Below are 25,101 nucleotides of genomic sequence, written 5' to 3'. Positions count from 1 at the left end.
GACGAGAGAGCGGGATCTGTCTGCGGTTGTATTGAAGCGTCTCAGTTTTTTTTTTAATCAGTGAAAAATCATGAAGAAGAGCTGTGGGTGCACTTTGTGGTGATGTGGGGCGAGATTCTCCGACCCCCCGCCGGGTCGGAGAATCGCCGGGGGCTGGCGTGAATCCAGCCCCCGCCGGTTGCCGAATTCTCTGGCACCGGAGATTCGGCGGGGGCGGGAATCGTGCCGTGTCGGTTGGCGGCACCCCCCACATGAATTGGGTACACTAAATTTATTTTTTAAAAGGTTGGAGGGGCTGGGGTCAGGTCTGAGGGGTAGGTGTTGGGCTGGGGGATGCAAGTCAGATGGCGGTCCTGGGGGTCTGGTTGGGGAGTGATGGATCCTGGGAAGTGGCGGTCAGGTCTGGGGGAGGGGGTAGTATTGGGTCCTGGGAGGTGGGAATCTGGTTGGGAGGCTGGGGCTGGGTTGGGTCTGTGGGTGGGCGTCGGGTTGGGTCGGGGGTGAGAGTCGGGTCTGGAGGTGAGTGTGTGGTTGGGGGGTGAGAGTCGGGTCGGGGGTCAGGGTTGAGTCAGTTTGGGAGGGTGCGTGTCGGGTTGGGAGGGGGAGGTGTTGCGTCGGAAAGGGACGGGTTGGTGGTCGGGTTGGGTCCTGAGGTGGTGAGTGTCAGGTGCGGGTAGGTGGTGATGGTGTTGGATCAGGACTGATGGGAGTGTGATTGAGTGTGAGGGTCAGGTAGAGAGGTTGGAGCTCAGGTCTGGTTGAGGGGGGAGTGGGAGTTGACTCGGGTTGGGTCTGGTGGGGTCAGATCGAAGAACTGGGGGTCAGGTTGGAGTGGGGAAAGTGGGTTTGTGTTCGGTCTTGTGGGTGGTCCAGCTGAGTTGGATCGAGGAAATCAGGTTGAGGCTTGAGGGGAGGGTATCCCGTGCTGGTGAGGGGTGGACAAGGTTAGGGAATACCCCAGGGCAGCTGCTTAAATTGGGGAGAGGGTGAGGTAATCCTCTAGGGCTTCAGGAGTATGGGGGGAGGGGGGGGGGGTCCCATGTGAGGCTCACTCTGTGTCTTTGAAATAGTTACACTGAAGATAGACCTACTTTTATTCCTTCTAACTTTTTCTGAGTAACTGTTAGCCTAACAATGGCAGAACAATATAAAGGTAGCGATTTAAATTGCTTTGCCAGATAGTTCCTGGCTTAGCACATGTCTAGGGGAAGTTAGCACTTCTGGACAATTTCCAGAAAAACTCTTCCCTCGGAATTTCTGAGAGGGATTCCCCTGCACGTTTTTGGGGGACCCCCAAATCTGAAGCTGTGCAGCCAGTAAGTTGTGGGCCAGTGTAAAATGCATCTTTGCCTCATGTTATGGGCCAGGGTTTAGAGAACCCCAAAGTGTATCATGGAGTTCACCTGACCCACAACTTTTAATAGATTGTGGTATGGGGAGCACACGGCCCACTCTACAGGTGTGGTACAGCAGAAATGGAAGAGTACTTTTTAAAGCAAAACAATGTTTATTCTATGAACTCAGGTTAACTTTTTTAAAACATACAGTGAACATCTTAGAAACCATTAATTCAAATACAACCCCAAAGAATACAACACTAAGTAATTCTTACTTTCCTTTCAACATCCATAAAACTTAAAACCACCTTTTAACAGAAAGACATCAGGCTTACCTTTACTACTGAGAACATTTATAATTGCTCTCTCTCTGTGAATCACAGCACTTAAGGAGCCCGGACTCAGACACTGCAACATGGTGAAGGTAGGCATTAACGGATTTGGACGCATTGGTCGCCTGGTCACCAGGGCTGTCATTGCCATTGGCAAGGTAGAGCTGGTGGCTATTAATGACCCATTCATTGATGTGAACTACATGGTTTACATGTTCAAATGTGACTCTACCCACGGGACCTTCAAAGGAACAGTCAAAGCCGAGAATGGGAAACTGGTCATCAATGTAAAACCTGTGAGCGTTTTCCAGGAGCGTGACCCGGCTAACATCAAGTGGGGCGACACGGGGGCTCAGTATGTAGTGAAGTCCACAGGGGTCTTCACCACCCTCGAGAAAGCTTCGGCTCATCTGAAGGGCGGTGCAAAGCGAGTGGTCATCTCCGCCCCGTCTGCCGACGCTCCCATTTGCGTCGTGGGTGTCAATCATGACAAATTCAACAAGAGCATGACCATTGTCAGCAATGCCTCCTGTACCACGAACTGATTCGCTCCTCTGGCCAAAGTCATCAATGACAAGTTTGGGATCATTGAAATTCTGATGACCACTGTCCATGCCTACACAGCCACCCAGAAGACAGTGGATGGTCCATCCGGGAAGGTATGGAGAGATGGTAGAGGTGCCCAGCAGAACATCATTCCTGCTTCAACTAGTGCTGCCAAGGCTGTGGGCAAAGTCATCCCTGAACTGAATGGGAAGCTGACCGGGATGGCTTTCCGGTTGCCAACTCCTAACATCTCTGTGGTTGAACTGACCTGCCGTCTGTCAAAGGCTGCCAAATATGAAAACATCAAGGCAGCCATGAAGGCAGCTTCTGAAGGACCCATGAAAGGAATCCTGGGATACACCAAGACCAGGTTGTGGCGACTGACTTCAATCAGGACACACACTCCTCCATCTTTGATGCGGGTGCCAAGATTGCGATGAACGATAACTTTGTGAAGCTTGTCTCCTGGTACGATAATGGGTTTGCCTGCAGCAACAGGATCATCGACCTGATCCTCCACATTTCCACCAAGGAGTAAAAGTTGGAAGTCAGCCTGGCGACCCCGAGTCTGCTGCGTTTTTCACTGGTTAATCCCTCCCCCGCCCCACCCTCGACCCTCGGACATGGAGCTCGTTGGCACTTGACCTGCATGCTCAAGCCCCTCCCACCTCGTTACACTGACCCTCTCCATGAAGAGAACGTTCTGTCTGTTGAGAAGGCAAGAAATACGCCGAAATAAATGAAAAACTGAATGTATCAAATTGTATGTATCAGAACATTTATAATTCTGAATTCACCAAATGATCAAGAGATAGTCTTTTCATGGCAGAGAGAACAACAGTACACCTGCTTTGTCTGGCTTCAGCTCCAACACTGAAAACAAAACCAAACACTCACTCTATAGCAGCATGCTCAAAAATGAAAGGAAAGCAGACAGACAGCCCAGCTCCACCCACACTCTGACATCACTGATAAACACCCATTTCTTAAAGGGACATTTCTTAAACACCCATTTCTTAAAGGTACTCTAACATGACACCTCCCCCCGAGAAAATAAAATAAACCATCACCTTCAAGATGGTTTCATTTTTCACTTTTCACCATCCTTTAAGAAATGCACACAGTAAATATACTTTATCATTTCAAAAAATAACACACGTAAACAGGTATAATAATATAGTCCATTTTCTTTTGTTCTTCTTCCTCCAATTGAAATCCTTCTTGATTGACAGTCACTTTGGACAAGAAGGTCTCTGCACGATCCATCCATTTCTCTGCGCCTCAGCATTTCTCTTTAAAGTCAGATACTTTAGTTCAATGTGATCACAGAGTCAATGTAATTCTCCAACACAGGAGCATTGGTTATCACAGCTTTCAGGCAGTCAAATGCCTGTTGACACTCCGCTGTCCACTGGAATCTGTTACACTTCTTTAGCAAGTCCATCAGTGGAGCAATCACGCTACAAAACCTTTGCACAAATGTTCGATCAAATCCACTTATGCCAAGAAATCGCATTATTTCCCTTTGTCTTGAGGGTATTAAAATTCCTCAATGACTGTTGGTTTCACATCCCGTGGGACCATTCGACCCTGTCCGATTGTAAGGCCAAGGAAAGTGGCTTGAGCTTTTCCAAATTCACTTTTGACTAGGTTTACCACCAAACCCGCCTCCTGAAGTCGATCGAATAACTCCATCAGTAGTTTAAAATATTACCAGATCACCGATGTATACCGCACAATTGGGTAATCCTGAAACAACGTTGTTAGTTAACCGTTGAAATGTGGCTGGGGCGTTTTTCATGCCAAATGGCATAACTTTGAATTGGTATATACCATCTGGAGTCACAAAAGCTGAAATCTCCTTCGCCCTTTCGGATAAAGGTGCCTGCCAGTAACCTTTAAGTAAATCCAGTTTGGAAATAAAAGCTGATTGTCCCACTTTCTCAATGCAATCATCCAAACGTGGGACAGGATAAGAGGCTGTCCATGTAACTGCATTAACCTTTCTATAATCCACACACAACCTTTGGGTACCATCTGGTTTAGGTACCATCACTATGGGTGAGCTCCATTGGCTGCAATCCACTTCAATTATGCCATTTTTAAGCATACTCTCAATTTCTTTGTTAACCTGTGCCTATTTTAAAGCGTTAAGTCTATATGGATGTTGTTTGGTTGGAACAGCATTTCCCACATCTACATCATGTATAGCCATTTTAGTACTTCCCAATTCATCTCTACAAACTTGCCCATGTGATATCAATAACTCTTTCAGGTCAGTCCGTTTTTCCTCCGGAAGGTAACTCAACAATTTATCCCAATTTTTAAGAACATCCTTGCTTTCCAATTTAATTTGAGGTATGTCAAATTCACAGATATCTGGATTTGGTTCATCACTTTGAGTTAGAATCATTAAAATCTCCTCTTTTTTCTCTCTTTCCCTTTCAAAGTAACATATTAACATGACACACTGGGTGAGTCTTCCTTCTATCTGGTGTTTTTACCACATAATTTACCTCACTTAATTTCCTTTCAATTTGATAAGGTCCACAAAACCCAGCTTTTAAAGGTTCCCCTACCACTGGTAACAATACTAAAACTTTATCTCCACTGGCAAAACTATGAACTTTAGATTTCTTGTCCGCTACCCGTTTCATCACATTTTGTGCATCTTTTAAATGACGTCTAGCCAATTAACCTGTTCTACTTAATCGTTCTCTAAAATTTGACATGTAATCCAATAATGTAATTTCCGATTTCTCACTCACCAATTTTTCCTTAATCAATTTAAGTGGTCCTCTTACCTCATGACCAAAATGTAGTTCAAAAGGACGAAAATTAGTTGACTCATTAGGTGCATCCCTAATTGCAAACACAACAAATGGAATTCTTTCATCCCAATCCTCTGGATAATCGTGACAATAAGCCCCCAACATTGTCTTTAATGTCTGATGCCACCTTTCTAATGCTCCCTGCGATTCTGGATGGTACGCAGTTGATTTAAATTGTTTTATCCCTAAGCTATCCATAACTTCTCTGAATAACCTTGAGGTAACAAGGTCCCGTAACAGCCTCCCCGAACAGGCGCTGGAATGTGGCGACTAGCGGCTTTTCACAGTAACTTCATTTGAAGCCTACTTGTGACAATAAGTGATTTTCATTTCAAATTTGATCCTTGATCCCAATGTATTTCTGTGGGTAGTCCATATCTAGTAAAGAATTTAAGTAACTCTTCCACAATCCTTTTAGCTGTAATATTAAGTACTGGAATGCCTTCTGGAAACCAAGGAGACACATCCATTATCGTCAAAAGATATTGATTCCCACTTTTTGTTTTAGGAAGCGGTCCTACGCAATCAATTAGGACCCTTGCAAAAGGTTCCTCAAATGCTGGAATGGGTATTAAGGGTGCTGGTTTTATCACTGCTTGAGGTTTCCCTATCACTTGACATGTGTGACTTGATTGACAAAATTTAACTACATCTTTATGTAGTCCAGGCCAATAAAAATATTTCTGGATTTTAGCTTGAGTTTTCCTTATTCCTAAATGACCTCTCACTGGTACCTCATGTGCAACTCGCAACAGCTCCTTTCTATACCCTACCGGCAATACTACTTGATGAACTTCTGCCCACTTTTCATCCACCTGCATATGTAAAGGTCTCCATTTTCTCATCAAGACATCACTTTTATGGTAATAACACTGTGGTATATACTCAGATTCCTCTTCCATGAATGCTTTCTGATATATCCGTTTTATTTCTATATCTTTTAGTTGTAACCCCACCAATTTTCCTGAACTATAAATATCTGCCTCATTTCTGATGTTCCACTGGCTTATCAACCACAGTAGGCATCACTCCCACCTGCGATCCAGCTGTACTTTCACTAGACTTTCCAATCTTACCTTATCTAATGGAACACTACTCCTCTCGCTGTGAATTCCACATATTACTTTTCTGGCAATATTATTCCAAACTACATAACTCCTCATCTTACCATTAAAGATTGACTAGCTCCCGTATCTCTTAAAATTGTGACTTCTTTCCCTCCTCCCCCTGATACACATGAGTAAACTTTACCCACACAAGTAAATTCTTTAAAGAGATCTGGCACCTTCTTATCAATCACCTCTTGATCAGGCTGTACAATCTTTTGGACCTCCTTCGCTTCACTTGGGCTTTCCTTTACCACTTTAACAAACCCTACTGTCTTATCCTGTTTTACCACATCAGCCTTCCCAGTGCTTTACTTCAACCACCAGCACTGTGACTTTACATGGCCTAGTTTATTACAGTGAAAACATTTGAAACTTTTCATTTCTTTTCCACCCTCGTGGATTTCTTTTTTAATCTGAGATACACTCTCCTTATGATCTCCCATCAGATCATCTTTGCCTTTACCACTTGAGTATTTCCCATGTCTCCAGTTTCTATCCCTCACAGGCTGAAACTGATGTCGGAAACCAAACTTTGATTTATGAACTAATTCATAATCATCTGCCATTTCTGTTGCCAATCTCACAGTTTTAACCCTCTGCTCTTCCACATGAGTTCTCACTACATCAGCAATTGAACTTTTAAACCCCTCCAAAAGTATAATTTCTCTGACAGCTTCATACGTTTGGTCTATTTTCAAAGCCCTTATCCACTTATCAAAACTACTCTCTTTGATCCTTTCAAACTCCAGCCATGTTTGACCAGGTTCATTCCTTAAATTTCTAAACTTTTGTCTGTAGGCTTCAGGCACTAGTTCATATGCATCTAAGATGGATTTTTTCACCTCCTCATACGTCCCAGATACCTCCTCCAGTAGTGATGCAAACACTTCACTTGCCCTACCTACCAGCTTTGGTTGAATAAGTAATACCCACATGTCCTGTGGCCATTTGATTTGTTTAGCCACCTTCTCAAACAAAATGAAAAAGGCTTCTACCTCCTTCTCATCAAACCTTGGCACTGCTTGGATATATTTAAATAGATCCCCACCAAGCCTTTGACTTTGATGCTCTTTCTCACAATCCTCATCACTATCAACCAACTGTACGTTTCCCTTTACGTCTGCCAATTTTAACTGACTGTCATGTTTCATGGCCATTTTCTGAAGTTCAAACTCTCTTTCTTTATCTTTTTCCCTGATCTGTATCTCCCTTTCTCTTTCTTTTTGTTCTGCTGGGGCTATTCTTTCTGTTTTCCTTTCTTCTCTCTCTTTTTCCTCTCTCTCTCTCTTTGTATTTCCTCTCTCTCTCTTTCTCTCTCTCTTTCTTTTTCCTCTCTCTCCCTTTCATATTCAAGCTGCTTTAATTCTTTTTCATGTTCCATTTGTTCAATTTGCCATTGAATTTTTGCCATTTCCAATGAGTCAAAGTGTATCTCAGTCAATTTCAAATGCTTAGCCACTGCCATAATTACCTCATATTTTAGCATTTTGTCAGATAATGCTACCTGCAATGTTTTTGCCAAATCTAACAGGCTGCTTTTAGTCTCTGTCCATAAGGTACTGAGTGTGACCGTCTCTCCACGCCCCAAAACTTCTGAGCCTCTGAAAGAGCCATTGTCCACAACTCACTTCCCACTTAACCAAAATACCACACCTGAAAAGCATTTACAATATGCTCACCCCTCACTGTCTTTGTTGACTAAACCAATCCAATAGATATACTTTTATCCCGGACGAGCCCCAATTTCTTATGGGCCAGGGTTTAGAGAACCCCAAAGTGTATCATAGAGTTCACCTGACTCATAACATTTAAATAGATTGTCGTATAGGGAGCACATGGTCCACTCTACAGGCGTGGTACAGCAGAAATGGAAAAGTATTTTTTAAAGCAAAACAATGTTTATTCAATGAACTCTAGTTCACCTTTTTAAAACATACAGTGAACATCTTAGCAACCATTAATTCAAATACAACCCCCAAAGAATACAACACTACAAGTAATTCTTACTTTCCTTTTAACATCCATATGACTTAAAACCACCTTTTAACAGAAAGACATCAGACTTAACTTCACTACTGAGAACATTTATAATTCTGAATTCACCAAATGATCAAGAGATAGTCTTTTCATGGCAGAGAGAACAACAGTGCCTGCTTTGTCTGGCTTCAGCTCCAACACTGAAAACAAAAACAAAAACTCACTCTATAGCAGCCTGCTCAAAAATGAAAGTAAAGCGGACAGACAGCCCAGCTCCATCCACACTCTGACATCACTGATAAACACCCATTTCTTAAAGGTACATTTCTTAAACAACCATTTCTTAAAGGTACTCTCACATGACACTCACCGCAACAACAGACCGCAATCTGTCAGGATAGGTAACAACACCTCCTCCACAATAGTCGTCAACACCAGGGCCCCGCAAGGCTGTGTGCTCAGTCCTCTACTGTACTCCCTGTGCACACACGACTGTGTGGTGAGATTCAACTCCAATTCAATCTGTAAGTTTGCAGATGATACGACTGTGGTGGGTCATATCTCAAACAACGACGAATCAGACTACAGAAGGGAGATAGATCACTTGGTTGCATGGTGTACCGAAAACAACCTCTCTCTAAATGTCGTAAAGACCAAGGAACTGGTCTTTGACTTCAGGAAGCACAGCGGGACACACACTCCCATCTGCATCAATGGCTCCGAAGTGGAGATGGTCGATAGCTTTAAGTGTTTAAGTTCCTGGGGGTCACCATCACTAACAGTCTGTCCTGGTCCACTCACGTTGATGCAACAGTCAAGAAAGCCCAAAAAGAGACAGCGTGCAGAGGAAAGCAGCCGGTATGGACCGTTAAGGAGCAGCTCCGAATCTAACGGACACAAGCAGATATATCACAACACCATGACTGAAGAAGCAAAGTTGTTCGTCAGCGACCTCAACTTCGACACAGACGAGCAGGCCCTGGAAGATGTTTTCTCCAAGTACGGGCAGATCGCTGAGGTGAGAGTGATTAAAGACAAAGACACCATGACGTCCCGCGGTTTCGGCTTCATCACTTTCGAGAACCCCGAGGCCGCCAACGACGCGATGGAGGCGATGAACGGAAAATCCCTGGATTGGCGGCAGATCCGGGTGGACCATGGCGAGAAAAAGTTGGCCGGCGGTAGTGACTATGGAGGAAGCCGGGGTGGCGGCTACGGACGCGGACGAGGAAGCGGCGGCTACGGCTCTCGGCAGTACGAAATCGGGGCGATGGCGACTACCGGGAAGACGGCTACTCCCGGGGCCGGGGAGGTGGCGGCTATGGAGGACGCAGCTCCTACAACCAGTGACATTGAGTCTTTGGTCTTGTTCTGAGATCCAACCTCCTCCCTTCCCCTGGGGGGGAAATTTGCTAATGCTCTTCGGGGGGGTTTAAACTAGTTTAGCAGGGGCGTGGGAACCTGAATTGTAGCTCCAGTAAACAGGAGGTTAAGAGTAGTGAGGTCATGAGTAAGGTTTTAAAGTTGCAGGAATGTACAGGCAGGCAGGAAGGTGGTTTAAAGTGTGTCTTCTTCAATGCCAGGAGCATCCGGAATAAGGTGGGTGAACTTGCAGCATGGGTTGGTACCTGGGACTTCGATGTTGTGGCCATTTCGGCGACATGGATCGAGCAGGGACAGGAATGGTTGTTGCAGGTGCCGGGGTTTAGATATTTTAGTAAGCTCAGGGAAGGTGGTAAAAGAGGGGGAGGGGTGGCATTGTTAGTCAAGGACAGTATTACGGTGGCAGAAAGGATGTTTGATGAGGACTCATCTACTGAGGTAATATGGGCTGAGGTTAGAAACAGGAAAGGAGAGGTCACCCTGTTAGAGGTTTTCTATACGCCTCCGAAATGTTCCAGAGATGTAGAGGAAAGGATTGCAAAGATGATTCGGGATAGGAGCGAAAGCAACAGGGTAGTTGTTATGGGGGACTTTAACTTTCCAAATATTGACTGGAAATGCGATAGTTCGAGTACTTTAGATGGGTCCGTTTTTGTCCAATGTGTGCAGAGGGTTTCCTGACACAGTATGTCAATAGGCCAACGAGAGGTGAGGCCGTATTGGATTTGGTACTGGGTAATGAATCAGGACAGGTGTTAGATTTGGAGGTAGGTAAGCACTTTGGTGATAGTGACCACAATTCGATTATGTTTACTTTAGTGATGGAAAGGGATAGGTATATACCGTTATATTTGGGGGAAAGGCAATTATGATGCGATGAGGCAAGACTTAGGATGCATCGGATGGAGAGGAAAACTGCAGGGGATGGGCACAATGGAAATGTGGAGCTTGTTCAAGGAACAGCTACTGCGTGTCCTTGATAAGTATGTACCTGCCAGGCAGGGAGGAAGTAGTCGAGCAAGGGAACCGTGGTTTACTAAGGCAGTCGAAACACTTGTCAAGAGGAAGAAGGAGGCTTATGTAAAGATGAGACATGAAGGTTCAGTTAGGGTACTCGAGAGTTACAAGTTAGCTAGGAAGGACGTAAAGAGAGAGCTAAGAAGAGCCAGGAGGGGACATGAGAAGTCTTTGGCAGGTAGGATCAAGGATAACCCTAAAGCTTTCTATCGATATGTCAGGAATAAAAGAATGACTAGGGTAAGAGTAGGGCCAGTCAAGGACAGTAGTGGGAAGTTGTACTTGGATTCCGAGGAGATAGAAGAGGTGCTAAAAGAATATTTTTTGTCAGTATTCACACAGGAAAAAGACAATGTTGTCGAGGAAAATACTGAGATTCAGGCTACTAGACTAGAAGAGCATGAGGTTCATAAGGAGGAGGTGTTAACAATTCTGGAAAGTGTGAAAATAGATAAGTCCCCTGGGCTGGATGGGATTTATCCTGGGACTCTCTGGGAAGCTAGGGAGGAGATTGCTGAGCCTTTGGCTTTGATCTTTAAGTCATCTTTGTCTACAGGAATAGTGCCAGAAGACTGGAGGATAGCAAATGTTGTCCACTTGTTCAAGAAGGAGAGTAGCGACAACCTCAGTAACTATAGACCAGTGAGCCTTACTTCTGTTGTGGGCAAAATCTTGGAAAGGTTTATAAGAGATAGGGTGTATAATCATCTGGAAAGGAAGAATTTGATTTGACATAGTCAACATGGTTTTGTGAAGGGTAGGTTGTGCCTCACAAACCTTATTGAGTTCTTTGAGAAGGTGACCAAACAGGTGGATGAGGGTAAAGCAGTTGATGTGGTGTATATGGATTTCAGTAAAGCGTTTGATAAGGTTCCCCACGATAGGCTACTGCAGAAAATACGGAAGCATGGGATTCAGGGAGATTTAGCAGTTTGGATCAGAAATTGGCTAGCTGGAAGAAGACAAAGGGTGGTGGTTGATGGGAAGTGTTCAGACTGGAGCCCAGTTACTAGTGGTGTACCACAAGGATCTGTTTTGGGGCCACTGCTGTTTGTCATTTTTATAAATGACCTGGAGGAGGGGGTAGAAGGATGGGTGAGTAAATTTGCAGATGACACTAAAGTCGGTGGAGTTGTGGACAGTGCGGAAGCATGTTACCAGTTACAGAGGGACATAGATAAGCTGCAGCGCTGGGCTGAGAGGTGGCAAATGGAGTTTAATGCAGAAAAGTGTGAGGTGATTCATTTTGGAAGGAATAACAGAAAGACAGAGGACTGGGCTAATGGTAAGATTCTTGGCAGTGTGGATGAGCAGAGAGATCTCGGTGTCCATGTACATAGATCCCTGAAAGTTGCCACTCAGATTGAGAGGGTTGTTAAGAAGGTGTACAGTGTGTTAGTTTTTATTGGTAGAGGGATTGAGTTTCGGAGTCATGAGGTCATGTTGCAGCTGTACAAAACTCTAGTGCAGCCGCATTTGGAGTATTGCGTGCAATTCTGGTTGACGCATTATAGGAAGGATGTGGAAGTATTGGAAAGGGTGCAGAGGAGATTTACCAGAATGTTGCCTGGTATGGAGGGAAGATCTTATGAGGAAAGGCTGAGGAACTTGAGGCTGTTTTCGTTTGAGAGAAGAAGGATAAGAGGTGACTTAATTGAGGCATACAAGATGATCAGAGGATTGGTAGGGTGGACAGTGAAAGCCTTTTTCCTCGGATGGTGATGTCTAGCACGAGGGGACATAGCTTTAAATTGAGGGGAGATAGATGTAAGACGGATGTCAGAGGTAGGTTCTTTACTCAGAGAGTAGTAAGGGCGTGGAATGCCCTGCCTGCAACAGTCGTGGACTCGCCAACACTAAGGGCATTCAAATGGTCATTGGATAGACATATGGACGATAAGGGAATAGTGTAGATGGGCTTTAGAGTGGTTTCACAGGTCGGCGTAACATCGAGGGCCGAAGGGCCTGTACTGCGCTGTAATGTTCTATGTTCTATTTCTGTTCCTTAATTATTTTTTGTTTATGGGAGAGATGGAGATTCGTTAAATTCCCAGCCTCGTGTTTTCCCAGCTAGATTATAATTGGCCAACCTGTCCCCGTCCATGTACCAGAGTGAGAGGCTGGCGGCTGCTGCTCCATCTCTGCTTATACCCGGCGGTGGCGGCTTTCTGACCCCCTCCCTCCTCCTCCCCCCCCCCCCCCCCCCTCCACAAATCTACACTGCTGTTCGGCCCAGGGTCTCATCATTGTGACTAATAAAATCCGATCACCTAGTTTGTATCTTTAAATACTTTTTTCTCTTTGTATTCAATTTGAAGGAAATTGTGTAGGAATGTATATTAGCTGGGCGGTCACCGAGCGGGCCCCATTCCAATAATCGCAGAGTTGCTTTTGTTGGGTTTTTTTCCCGAAATAATAAAAGAAAATGGTCCTTTTTATGTAAGCAAACTTCAAAATCCCGCCCCCTCAAAGCACGGATGGTTCATTTTATTTTTGTGAAGAGCTGTATTCATGGGAAGTTAATAACACGTTTTTTGTATGAAACATTAAAGATTACGAATTGAAAGAAAGCCCAACAACGCCTCTACTTCCTACGGAAGCTAAAGAAATTCGGCATCGACACTCACAAACTTCTACAGATGAGCCACAGAGAGCATCCTATCCGGCTGCATCACAGCCTGGTATGGCAACTGCTCAGCCCAAGAACGCAAGAAAATACAGAGTATGGTGAACTCAGCCCAACGCATCACACAAACGTGCCACCCCCCCCCCATTGATTCTGTATACACCTCCCGCTGCCTCAGAAAGGCAGACAGCATTGCCAGAGTCCCCTCACACCCAAGCTTTGCCCTCTTCCAGACCCTTACATCAGGCAGAAGATACAGAAGTCTGAAGACCCGCACATCCAGACATAGAAACAGCTTCTTCCCCACAGCTACCAGACTCCTCAACGACTCTCCCTTGGACTGATCTGTTCTCTGTAAGAACACTAACTATTCATGACGCCCTATGCTGCTCTTGTTTGACCTTGTTCCGCACTGTAACCAATCACTATTTGTTCATGCACCACTGTCAATGTACTCTGTTGATTATTCTTTTGTCTACTATGTACGTACTGTTTACGTTCCCTTGGCCGCAGAAAAATACTTTTTCTGTACTTCGGTACATGTGACAATAAATATCAATCAATCAATCAACCTTTCCGAACAATCAGCATAACCTTGATGTGCATAACTATTCAGCTATGTCTGCCTTTCTAAACAAAAGCAAATCTTGCCAATTTGCTTTCACATAATGACACTCATTTTAAAGGAAATTTTTCAAAAACTAAGCTTCCAGATCATTCTGAAATAAGTGGAATATTATGACCTGCAGCTTTCAATGAATTTATATCCCAAAAGCATAGCAGCCATTAGAGAGTATTGCAAGATCTGTCGTGCCTACATATGTTCAAGGAAGGGCTGCATTTTGCATTTGGTTAAATCCCCCGGCACTCATTTGAAAAATGTGGGATGGAAATGAAAAGGCAACAGAAAAAGAAACATTTTATCACTAAGAACAGCAGTGCCCTTGTCACTGGGAGAGGAAATCAAAGGAAGTGCACATGTCATTGGCTACGGAAGTATTTGGAGGGCAGTGGTGTCACCAAAGCATCAGCCACTATTCAGACTGTAGCTGTGATTATCTTAACCTTTCACACACATTTGAAGCTTTTCACTGTATGTTGCTGCTCTGTCATTTGGAAGACGTTTAACTCCATTCCCTGCACTTGAAATGATTTTACGATGCCACAGAAGATGGCGCTTTTGTGTCTGTCTTTTGTGTATGTGAACATGAGGCATTTGTAGCTGCCAGCCTTCCTTTCTTTGACTCGAAACAGATACAAAATAAGTGTTTAAATTAACACAGTTTATATGGAGGGGTTATCGCTTCAGCAGCCTTGTGGCACAGTGGTAGCATCCTTACCTCTGGACCAGAACCTCTGGGTTCAAGTATAATGCCAGGACTTGCTGAAGGAGCTTTCATAATGTGGTTCAACGGGCTAATAATCAGCTTAGAAATCCTTCCATCACTTCCCCACTATTCCCCAAAGGGAAAAAAAGATGTGTGTGTGAAAATACACACAAAAAAATCAGTTCAGCATCACGTTTCCAATCTAAAGATTGTAATTTGATTGCTCGAAGGATAGCTGAGTGAAGCAAGGTGCAGTTGCAAACTCTTGGGCATGAGGCAAATAAAAATCAGCTGACAGTGTCACAGCAATGGGAGCCGCAAAGAAGAGAATGTTTTAGCTTTCACACCTGTTCAAACATGAGGAGGTGATCAGCTTTCAAGAAAACAAAAATGACAGGGAAAAGACCGCCAATTTAACATTTTGAGACTGGTGATGACAAACAATGTGACAGGGTGACATTTCTATTACTAAGCTCTGTAATTGTTTTTGACAATGCAATTTAGAGAATAAAAATATTTGTCAGCATTATAACATTCCTGGACATTTGTTCAAATACTTTTATATTCAAAGTGACTGCCTGGGTCTGTGCTCGAGTCCGACAGCAGTCTGCGTCGGGAGTCTGCGTCTTCCGAAACCCTCAGCCAAGTCTGGGATTATTAGAAAAGCAAATTACTGTGGCTGCTGGAATCTGAAGCAAAAACAGAAAATGCTGGACAATCTCAGCAGGTCTAACAGCATCTGTGGAGAGGGAACAGAGCTCATGTCTCAAGTCAGGATGACTCTTTTTCAACGCTGGAGAGAGCTGGAAATAGGGTCAGATACCAGTCTGGCAGGCCCTGGTGACATGGGATGGGAAAGGAGGGGACGAGGGGGACTGGGGTGGAGGAGGGGTTGTGCAGCAGAAGGGTTGGGGCTGGGAACATGCTGGGGCCAGGTGTTCTGTGGTGGATGCCTTCCTTTGCACACAGGGTTCACCTGCTGGCCTCGCCACATGGCATAGGCACCTCCACTGAATGTCCCGCTATACTCAATTTTACTTTCCCCCAGGGCAGCAAGGAGGCGCAGTGGGTTAACCCTGCTGCCTCACGGTGCCGAGGTCTCAGGTTCCGTCCCGGCTCTGGGTTACTGTCTGTGTGGAGTTTGCACATTCTCTCCGTGTTTGCGTGGGTTTCGCCCCCATAACCCAAAGATGTGCAGGCTAGGTGAATTGCCCACGCTAAATTGCCCCTGAATTGGAAAAAATGAATTGGGTACTCTAAATTTATAAAAATTAAATAATTTTTTTTTTTACCTTCCGCCCTGCCTGTGAGCCCATCCCCAGGAGTGCTGTAAAATTCCACTATTGATCTTACATATACTGTAGCTCAGCTGGCTGTGATCTGTTGCATGTCTCATATTTGAATCACCCCTTAAAATCAAGTTATTTGGAATTGGAAAAAAAAAAATTGACTATAGAAAATAAAGAAAACTGAAACGCTACTTATCGCTTTCATCCAAAGCTCAATGTCCAAAAATTCGCAGCACATTATGTGTTGATTACACTTTTTTATATTTAAAAATGGTTTCAAGTCTCGTCAATGCACTCAGAATTTAAAAATCTGCTCTTTGTAAATCAAGTCTCGGAAGCCAGTCTGGTGAATCATACCATTGGCTGGGGAGCTAGCACATATAAAAATGAAGCATATTATTGAATGGTGGCACAGTGGCATTCTCATTCGTGGTACCATTACACATTCTGCTTTTTTTCTCTAAATCCTTATTTATTTAGAGGTTTGAAACATGGCAAACAAAAGGGGCAACACAACTGTTTAGCAAAATCCGATTGATGTCCAGAGATTAGAACTGCATTCAGCTGAAAATGATTTGAATATTATTATGTGCTCGAAAGTGGTGAATCCTGCAAGATCATCTCTTGCACTGACATATTGGGATTGGACCAGGCAGTTTTCTGTTACCCTCAACAGGTGCCGGTGCCACGGACCATATTCCAATTCAGGAAAAGCAGTATTTCAAGCAAATTAACATATAAAGTGGACACAACTCACTACAGCTAGGGCACCTAATTATCTTCCGGAATGATTAATCTAAAGATGAATCTCAATTTCATTTAATTCTTCTGACATGATGAGCACAGCATAATTACACCGCAGTGCAACATTAATCAAATGGATGCCATGTTCAGGTAGCAGAAGGGAAGAACAATTGCACTGTCGGGCAAAGTAAAAAGGAGCAAAAAACTTTAAATTGTGCCAAGTCTCTTCTGTTTCTCGGAAAGGTTGACTCTTATACTTATGCAAGTGATGTTGAAAACAAATCATAAACATTCGTTCATCGGCAAAGCTCAAAATCAATTCATACGGTCAACTTAAAGCAAGCAATGAAAAAAAAATCATCACGGTAGAGTTTTTTTAAAAACAGCAATTGGTTTTGTGAGCGCTTAATTTAATTACATAAACATTAAATTTATTATTTTCTCTAACCCCACACGCAACCTGAATTCCTCACATTGCTGGGCTCTGGGAGGCAATGGCGATGGTCATTTTTGTCAGGAGGTGGAAGTGGAAACAAGGCAGGAATTCAGGAGGCACCCAGATGTACCAGATTTCTCCACCATTTTAAGCACCCCATAAATTACCTTGACTGTAAAGAAGGGTATAAATGAAGGATTTAAGATGAAGAATGTTGACAGAACTTAATTAAGTGATGCCCTGTTAAGGAATACCAGGACCACTGGGCCCAGATGACAGTGGGCAGGATTTACTGGCTGTCCACGGCAGCAGGATAATGTAGTCCCACATCGGCACACGGGTTTCCTGGCAGTAAGGGGTGCAGTCAACGGGAAATCCCGTTGACAACAGCAGGGCTGGTAGGTCCCACTGGTGGGCCACCTCTGCTGCCGAAAAACACGCGGCAGGTTGGTGAGTAAATCCCGCCCAGACAAATTAGTGGTGTCATCACCACTGTGTGGAAAGGAATAAATGCTTGTAACTTTGTTTTAGCTGGATAATTCTGGAAAAGACTGACATTTTCATCTGCAATATTCAATTACAAAATCAGGTTCAGCTTGAGGGATCAATCAGCCAAGGTATACAAAATTATGAGGGGCATAGACAGAGTGGATAGTCAGAGGCTTTTCCCCGGGGTAGAGGGGTCAATTACTAGGGGGCATAGGTTTAAGGTGAGAGGGGCAAGGTTCAGAGTGAATGTACGAGGCAAGTTTTTTACGCAGAGGGTAGTGGGTGCCTGGAACTCGCTACCGGAGGAGGTAGTGGAAGCAGGGACGATTGTGACATTTAAGGGGCGTCTTGACAAATACATGAATAGGATGGGAATAGAGGGATACGGACCCAGGAAGTGTAGAAGATTGTAGTTTAGTCGGGCAGCATGGTCGGCACGGGCTTGGAGGGCCGAAGGGCCTGTTCCTGTGCTGTACATTTCTTTGTTCTTTGTTCTTTGTATAGTTGGCATGGATAACTCCATGCGGATAAAGGACACCCTTATCCTTCCATAGGAAGTGATACCACTGCACATGACCACCAATGGCACCTGAGAGAGCCACAACATTCTCATATCGCAAATTCATGGAGGGGCAGTACAGACTGTTTCCAGAACGGGTCTAGAATTGTTGTTTCCGAACTTCACCTCCACATGCACAGGGCTGAGCCTAACGCAGCTAAAGATGGAGCACAGAGCACACCTAAGCAGAATGCAAATGAGCAGGTTCTTCCTGGAGGTGGAGGACAAATGCAAACAGTGCCAGGGGTGCCCGGCCAACCACGCCCACATGTTCTGGGCGTGCCCCAGAATTGCCGGGTACTGGACGACCTTCTTTAAGGCCATGTCCAGGGTTGTGGGAGTGAGGGTGGAGCCATGCCCAAAAGTGGCAGTCTTCAGAATATCATATCACTCAGAACTGTTCTTGGGGAGAGGGGCTGATGCCCTAGCCTTTGCCTCCCTGATCGCCGGCTGGAGAATCCTGCTCAGTTGGCGAATGGCAGCACTACAAAAGGCTGCTGACCGGCTGTCCGACACAGCGGAACTTCTCAGGCTGGAGAAAATTAAATTTGCCATCTGTGGGTCAGAAAGGGACTTCCACAGGATGTTCACCAACTTGTTTCAAGACATGTTAGTGGCCAGCATCCAGTAGAGTCAGGGGGAGGGGGAAACAAGGGCGAGCTACGGATCAGAGAAGAAAAGGAAAGGGAGAGGAGTGAAGGGGGAATGGGGGGAGAGGAAGGAAGGGTGGGGGGGGGGGGGGGGGAGGCATGCAAAAAGAATGTGAGGGACAAACAGGAGCGACAAAGCTGCAGGGGACCGGTCCAAGGCCAAGCTAAGGCCCAAAACAAACTGTAAATAGACGCTTGTAAATACGTGTTTTGTCATATTGGGGAATGTAAAATATGTATGCTGACTATAGGGGGGGTCATGGCTGTCATGATATTCAAACACACACATCATGATGGACACACTAACAGGCAAATCAGAGTACACAACACCACAACCAATCACAGACAAGAACACCAACCACATAAAAAGCACGAGCACGACACCTGGTGGTCAGTAGGTCTGGGGAGAAGGGAACAAGAAAGAGCTGTTGAAACACCACAAGCAGGGAGCCCCCCACGTGCAGAGTGCAAAGACCAAACTGTAAATAGTGAGTTTAAATAAAGAAGCGTTGTACCATATGCAACTGTGTTGGCTCATCTGTGTGTCAGAACACCCAACACCACATGGTACAGGAGTGGATCGATACCTGCCTACTAACCTGCCATTCTGGACATGGACCACACCGGCAAACCGCAGCCGATGCAAGTCACGGGGAACCTAGGCACCAACTGGAAGCTCTACAGGCAGCGATTTGACCTGTACATCCGTGCCACCGAAAAACAGAATGTCTCGGATGATTCGAAGATTGCAATGCTCCTCTTCTACGCAGGCCCGCACCCAACTGATGTCTTTAACTCACTGGTGTTCGAAGAAGGCGAAAACCAGGCCAAATATGACACGGTCATCCTCAAACTGGACCAGCACTTTCAAGTTGAAGTAAACGAAAGTTTTGAAAGATACATCTTTCAGCAACGCCTGCAAGGTAAGGAGGAGCTTTTTCAACCCTTTTTGACGCACCTCCGGATTCTAGCGCAGTCCTGCGGTTACGGCACCACTACAGAGTCCATGATCAGGGACCAGATTGTTTTTGGCGTTGCCTCTAGTGGCCTACGCCAGCAGCTTCTTAAAATGAAAAGCCTCACCTTAGCGTCTGCTGTGGAAGCCTGTGTCCTCCATGAAAATGCTACCTGCCGTTTTGCCCGATTTCAGGCGTCCGAGTTGGCACGGAGGGGGTCCCCAGCCGTCGAATCGGCAAGCCAGGCCGCCCACGACGTCGAACGCATCCAGGCCATCGATTTCTTCCCGCCCCACGGCCCGGACGACAGCGGCCGCTTCCCGTGCTTTTCGCGGTCTCCCGCGCAGGTGCGCGCCAAAAATAACGGCCACAACGAGGGACGCACTGCGCAGGCGCGCCCACCGCAAGATCGCACTGCGCATGCGCAGTGGCGCAACGAACGCCGTGACGTCATGACGTGCAGCAATTGTGGAGGTCTACACTTAAAAGGGCAATGTCCTGCAAAAAACCGACAGTGCAACAGATGTGCCATGATGGGCCACTACGCAGCCCGCTGTCGTGCGGCTCAACCCATGGATCCGGCGCATCCTCGACAACCTCGCACACGAGTCAGGACCGTCCAGCCCACGCATCAAGACTTCCAGTTAAGTGATGCAGATGACCAGGATGCCTTCCGAGTTGCCGTCATTGATGTCAACAAGGTCAATGCCATCAATCCAGCCGATGAGTGGTGTGCCACCCTGACGGTCAACCCGAATTCGTCGCAAACCCATTAGAATGGACTTATAATAGAGTTCATATGTTTAATAAGTTGCACAATTTTACATGATAACCTGTTGTTGTTTATCGTTCCAGATGTCGTCTGACTGGACAACTGTTCAAGTTTTTTTTCTTCTTCTCTCGTTCCGTATTTCTGTTATGTTATGGTACAACTGGATTCATGTGACGCACTCGACATCGCCCCATGTACATAGTTCCGTCATAGACACATGCTGCACACGGCACGCACACACTCTTAGATGCACTCACGTCACGATCATATTTAATACCACGTAGGCACATATCTTTGTAAAAAGGGGGGATGTCATGATATTCAAACACACACATCATGATGGACACACTAACAGGCAAATCAGAGTACCCAAACCACAACCAATCACAGACAAGAACACCAACCACATAAAAAGCACGAGCACGACACCTGGTGGTCAGTAGGTCTGGGGAGAAGGGAACAAGAAAGAGCTGTTGAAACACCACAAGCAGGGAGCCCCCCACGTGCAGAGTGCAAAGACCAAACTGTAAATAGTGAGTTTAAATAAAGAAGCGTTGTACCATATGCAACTGTGTTGGCTCATCTGTGTGTCAGAACACCCAACACCACAATGGCCTCAGCTGTAGTGAAAATACTTGCTTGTTAATATATGTGTGTTGCTTATTTTGTGCGCTTTTGTAATTTATACATTTTGGGATATAAAATATGAAAACTCAATAAAAACAATTTCAAAAAGAAATTGTTATTGAGTCCTTCACAACTTTGCTGCTGACAGAAACAAAGAGACAGAAATATTGACAGCAAGAGGATTGAGTTCCAAGTAATGCAAAATCAGGACAATCTTCACACAGAGGACTAGATTATAATCTCCTGTAATACTTGATATGGTAGCTGTGGTCTACACATCTTTAATACATTACTGTAGTACTCAGTATAGTGGCATCATGACATGACGTATTTCTTCCTTGGGCTACACTAGGCAAAACAAAACATATATTAGTAAATTGTTGAATATCAGAGGACTTTTTTCTCATTGAATAGCCGAGTCTGTTTGAAAGGCCGCCAATGGCAACCAGAACAGAGTTTCTATATTAATAGAAGTAAGGTGGAAGGGTTTGAGTAGCAGAGGTTTAGGCTTCACTGAAGGTGTACTAATTACATTTTAATTGCAGTTCCCTTGTTCCAGTGAACTGATTATGCTGTGAAGTGCTCCTCGGCCTCCATTGTCTTACCCTCAGCCTCTCAGGTACTGAGTTTAGCAATTCCGCCTCCTTGTACTCCTGCTCATAAATCCTATTCCCACGTACTAATGGCCTTGTTTACAAAATATGTGAGCTTGCTGAAAGACCATAAAAGATTTGTCAACAGCCAATCCTAAAAAAGAACTGTGCGCACTGAATAGGGGGGAATGCGAAGTGAACCATGTACTCATACTCACCAGGGGTTTAATTATTCACAGGAAAGGGAAATGATTTGATCTGGGCTAATTAGAAACTATGTGATAACATCAATAGCATTCAGCAATATTTTAATCATTTCCATTCTCGTTTGAATTACAGTTTTAATAAAATATGAATAATGACAACATGCAGCCACTGATGGTAGGCAGTTAATAAAACTGCTTGTTATGGTAGGGGAAAGGGAGGAGATTGGCACCAAGTCGTAATGCTCGTTTGGAGAGTCAGTGTAGACATGATGGGACAAATAGCCTCCTTCTGCACCATAACAATTCTGTGGTTCTGTGATTTAATCTCTCCACCCTACTACAGACTTTCTCTTCAATGTTTTTACCCACCTGTTCCCCTCTTTCACTTGCTCAAAGCCTATTACATCGCAGGGTCAAACCTGAAAGATTAACTCTGTTTCTTTCTCCGCACAGGTGCCGTCAAACCTGTCGGGTATTTCCAGCGTGCGCTTTTCAATTCAGATTCCCAACATTGGTATTTTGCTTTTGTAACCCAACCTGTATTTCAATTCTGAAACAAAATCTTGTCATTGTTTAAAGATAATGAAAGCTTCCAGGCACCATATGCATAACTTGCCCATTGTATGAGGGATAAATTGCTCTTTTCTCATGCAGTAATCGCTGACCTTTGTAAGTGGTAATTCTTTCACTGAGTACAAAATGGTGGTCCAGAGACATATTGTGAGGAATAATCACAGTTGTATTTCACAAAATAGCTGTTAAAAGAGATTTTCTTTGATGGTAGGGCAGTGTGTTTAAAGTGTCAGCTAATGTAGATTCTTGTCAAATGGAAATGTAATTTCTACTTGTGAAAGCATTCTGAAACAAACAACTTAACAGACTATTATCCCATTTTCTACCAAGCTGTGAAGACAATTGACATTTTGTTTGCTTGACTTCATCAAAAGAAATGGCTTTCCATCAAAGGCTTGCTGCAGCATAAATATCCAAATCAGTGCAGTGCTGAGGCAGTGCTGCACTGCAGACGGTGACTCTTCTCAGAGTGACACAAAAGAATCCCACATCGGTGCTTGAAGAACGAGGGACTTCTGTTAGTGAACAGTTATCCCTCAACCAACATCATTAAAATGTTTTTCTTGGTAGTACAGCCCTAGAGCATTGCTAAAAGAAGAAACATGTTGCTGGAACTTTAATCTTGCAGTTGTCAGGACAATTTGCAAGAATACCAGGTGTGAAGGGAAGGGCAATTTATACTGCATGACAGAATGCTGATTGGTTGGCAAGTGGACTCTGTTTGATAGAGATATTGCTACTGTCATTGGGTAAAATTCCTGGAACTCCCTCCCTAACAGCACTGTGGATGTACCTACAACATATGGACTGCAGGAGTTCAAGAAAGAGCCGCCTTCTCAAAAGTAATTAGCGGTAGGTGATAAAAATTATGGCCTGGCCAGTGATGCCCATGTCCCGGTAAATAATTTTTTTTTTTAGAAATGAAGAATACAACAGGGAACAGTTAATTGCCGAGCTTCTGTTTAAATTCAAACTAGGCAGGTGGACACTGATTGGTCAAGGAATTGCCTTGGGAAATGAACCAGGGAATGGCTGTCACCAAGCTTCTGTTCAATGGAGAAAGGAACAATGCATGGACATGCTCCTTCTGCCTGCATAGAACAGGGCCCTGTGTTGATATGTAGCTTCATTGCAAGCTGAATTCATAATCTTAAATTGGTTTTCAGTGTTATCCTGAGCACAATCAGGGTTGTTTAGCAAGCGCTGTCCATTCACAGAATCATATCTAATGTTGGACACTATGTTTTGAGTTTTGCAAGCATGGGCTTGTTCGGTCAGTATTTTCCAAATGGACATGCTGTTTGATGTGGATTGCTAGCTATTGGAGCGTACGGCATACATACCTCGCATCACAGTGGCACTGAAATTCAGTGCCTTATTTGTGTGATAGGCAGACATAATTATGACTTGACAGCAGCATCCTATTGATGGGGAACACCACTTGTATTGCTATGTAGCAGTGTGAAAGGACTAGCTTCACCAGTTGCTCAAATCTTTGCAACACCTCATCCTAGGGTAATCTGAGTCACACGGGGCACTTTTCTGGACCGAAACTGGCAGCCATAGGCTCATTCAAGAGCTTGTGCAATATACAACAAGCAATGATTTGATCAGGGTAGCTATTATCCCACATGATGGCTTTGCTGTGCCCTATTTCAGAATCAATCAATCGTACATGTTAAGCAAATGGCTAAGGTCTTAATTACAAGGTTGCCAATAAGACCAATCTTATAGCTCAAGCAACTTTGGTAATCCCAATGCATATATGGGCATGTGATGGTAAGCTTATGGTGGAGAGTAATAGTGAACCAATTGGCATGGTTCAAAGAGAAATGGGTTTGAGCTCAAGATGGAGCCAATTAAGGTGTGCAAGGAAATGTTTGCATGCAGCTGTGGATTCTAATATAGCTAACATGTGTATCAGAAATATGCAAGGAGTAGGAGGTTAAGTGTCATTCCATCGAAGACGTGTTTCGTGTGAAAAATGCCAAAGAACTTTATGAGGGCAGCGCCAAGAAAGGATCTCACGGCAGTACCACCTATCTGGGCATACATGTTCTTGTTAAAATTGAACTCAACTGCACGAGTTGCTGAGTTGATAAATTCAATGAATCCAGATTCAGAAAGGTGCACAGGTTAGGTGGATTCGCTATGCTAAATTGCCCCTTAGTGTCCAGGGATGTGCAAGTTAGGTGGGGTTACAGGGATAGAGCGGGGGAATGGGCCTGGGTAGAGTACTCTTTCGGAGGGCCAGTGCAGATTCAATTGGCCGAACAGCCTCCTTCTTCACTGTAGGATTTCTATGATTCTATTGGCAGCATTACTCATTAATAAGTCCAAAAAGCATTTTTGTAACATGTTTCTGAATGGGGCTGTCTGCTCATGCTTAGCAGCAGGCCAAATGGATAAGTATTTGAGCTTGTCATGAAGAAAGCTGTGCATTTTGATGATATAGTCACATTTGTTAAGGGTGTCTATTCCAGCCCCTTTGTCAGGTTTGCAGATATGTATGGCTGGGTTGACCTTCAGGCCTTGTAACACTACCAGACATTCGCATTGCACATGTATCAGCCAAGTCATTCAGTAACCCACAATATGCGAGCACTAGATCTGCTAGGCACACTTTCAAGGATCCAGCATCTCCAGTGTACGCAGATTTGTGGTGGGGTAGCTGGGAGCAGAGAAGTTCAAGCTCAGCAAATACCTCCTCCAAATTGATAT

The 25,101-nt window shown here is 44.6% G+C and overlaps 1 protein-coding gene and 2 pseudogenes across 4 annotated transcripts in view; 2 read left to right on the top strand and 1 right to left on the bottom strand.

Moving 5' to 3' along the window:
* Positions 1 to 25,101, bottom strand: part of astn1 (astrotactin 1) — a 4,064,875-nt gene that overhangs the window by 975,171 nt on the left and 3,064,603 nt on the right. The window lies entirely within an intron of this gene.
* LOC140426619 (glyceraldehyde-3-phosphate dehydrogenase-like) lies at positions 1,738 to 2,753 on the top strand (annotated as a pseudogene).
* On the top strand, positions 9,051 to 9,511 carry LOC140426620 (RNA-binding protein 3 pseudogene; annotated as a pseudogene).

This window comes from Scyliorhinus torazame, chromosome 7 (assembly GCF_047496885.1).
Source record: "Scyliorhinus torazame isolate Kashiwa2021f chromosome 7, sScyTor2.1, whole genome shotgun sequence".
In the NCBI taxonomy this organism is placed as follows: domain Eukaryota; kingdom Metazoa; phylum Chordata; class Chondrichthyes; order Carcharhiniformes; family Scyliorhinidae; genus Scyliorhinus; species Scyliorhinus torazame.
This window is presented reverse-complemented; position numbering and strand designations above follow the sequence as displayed.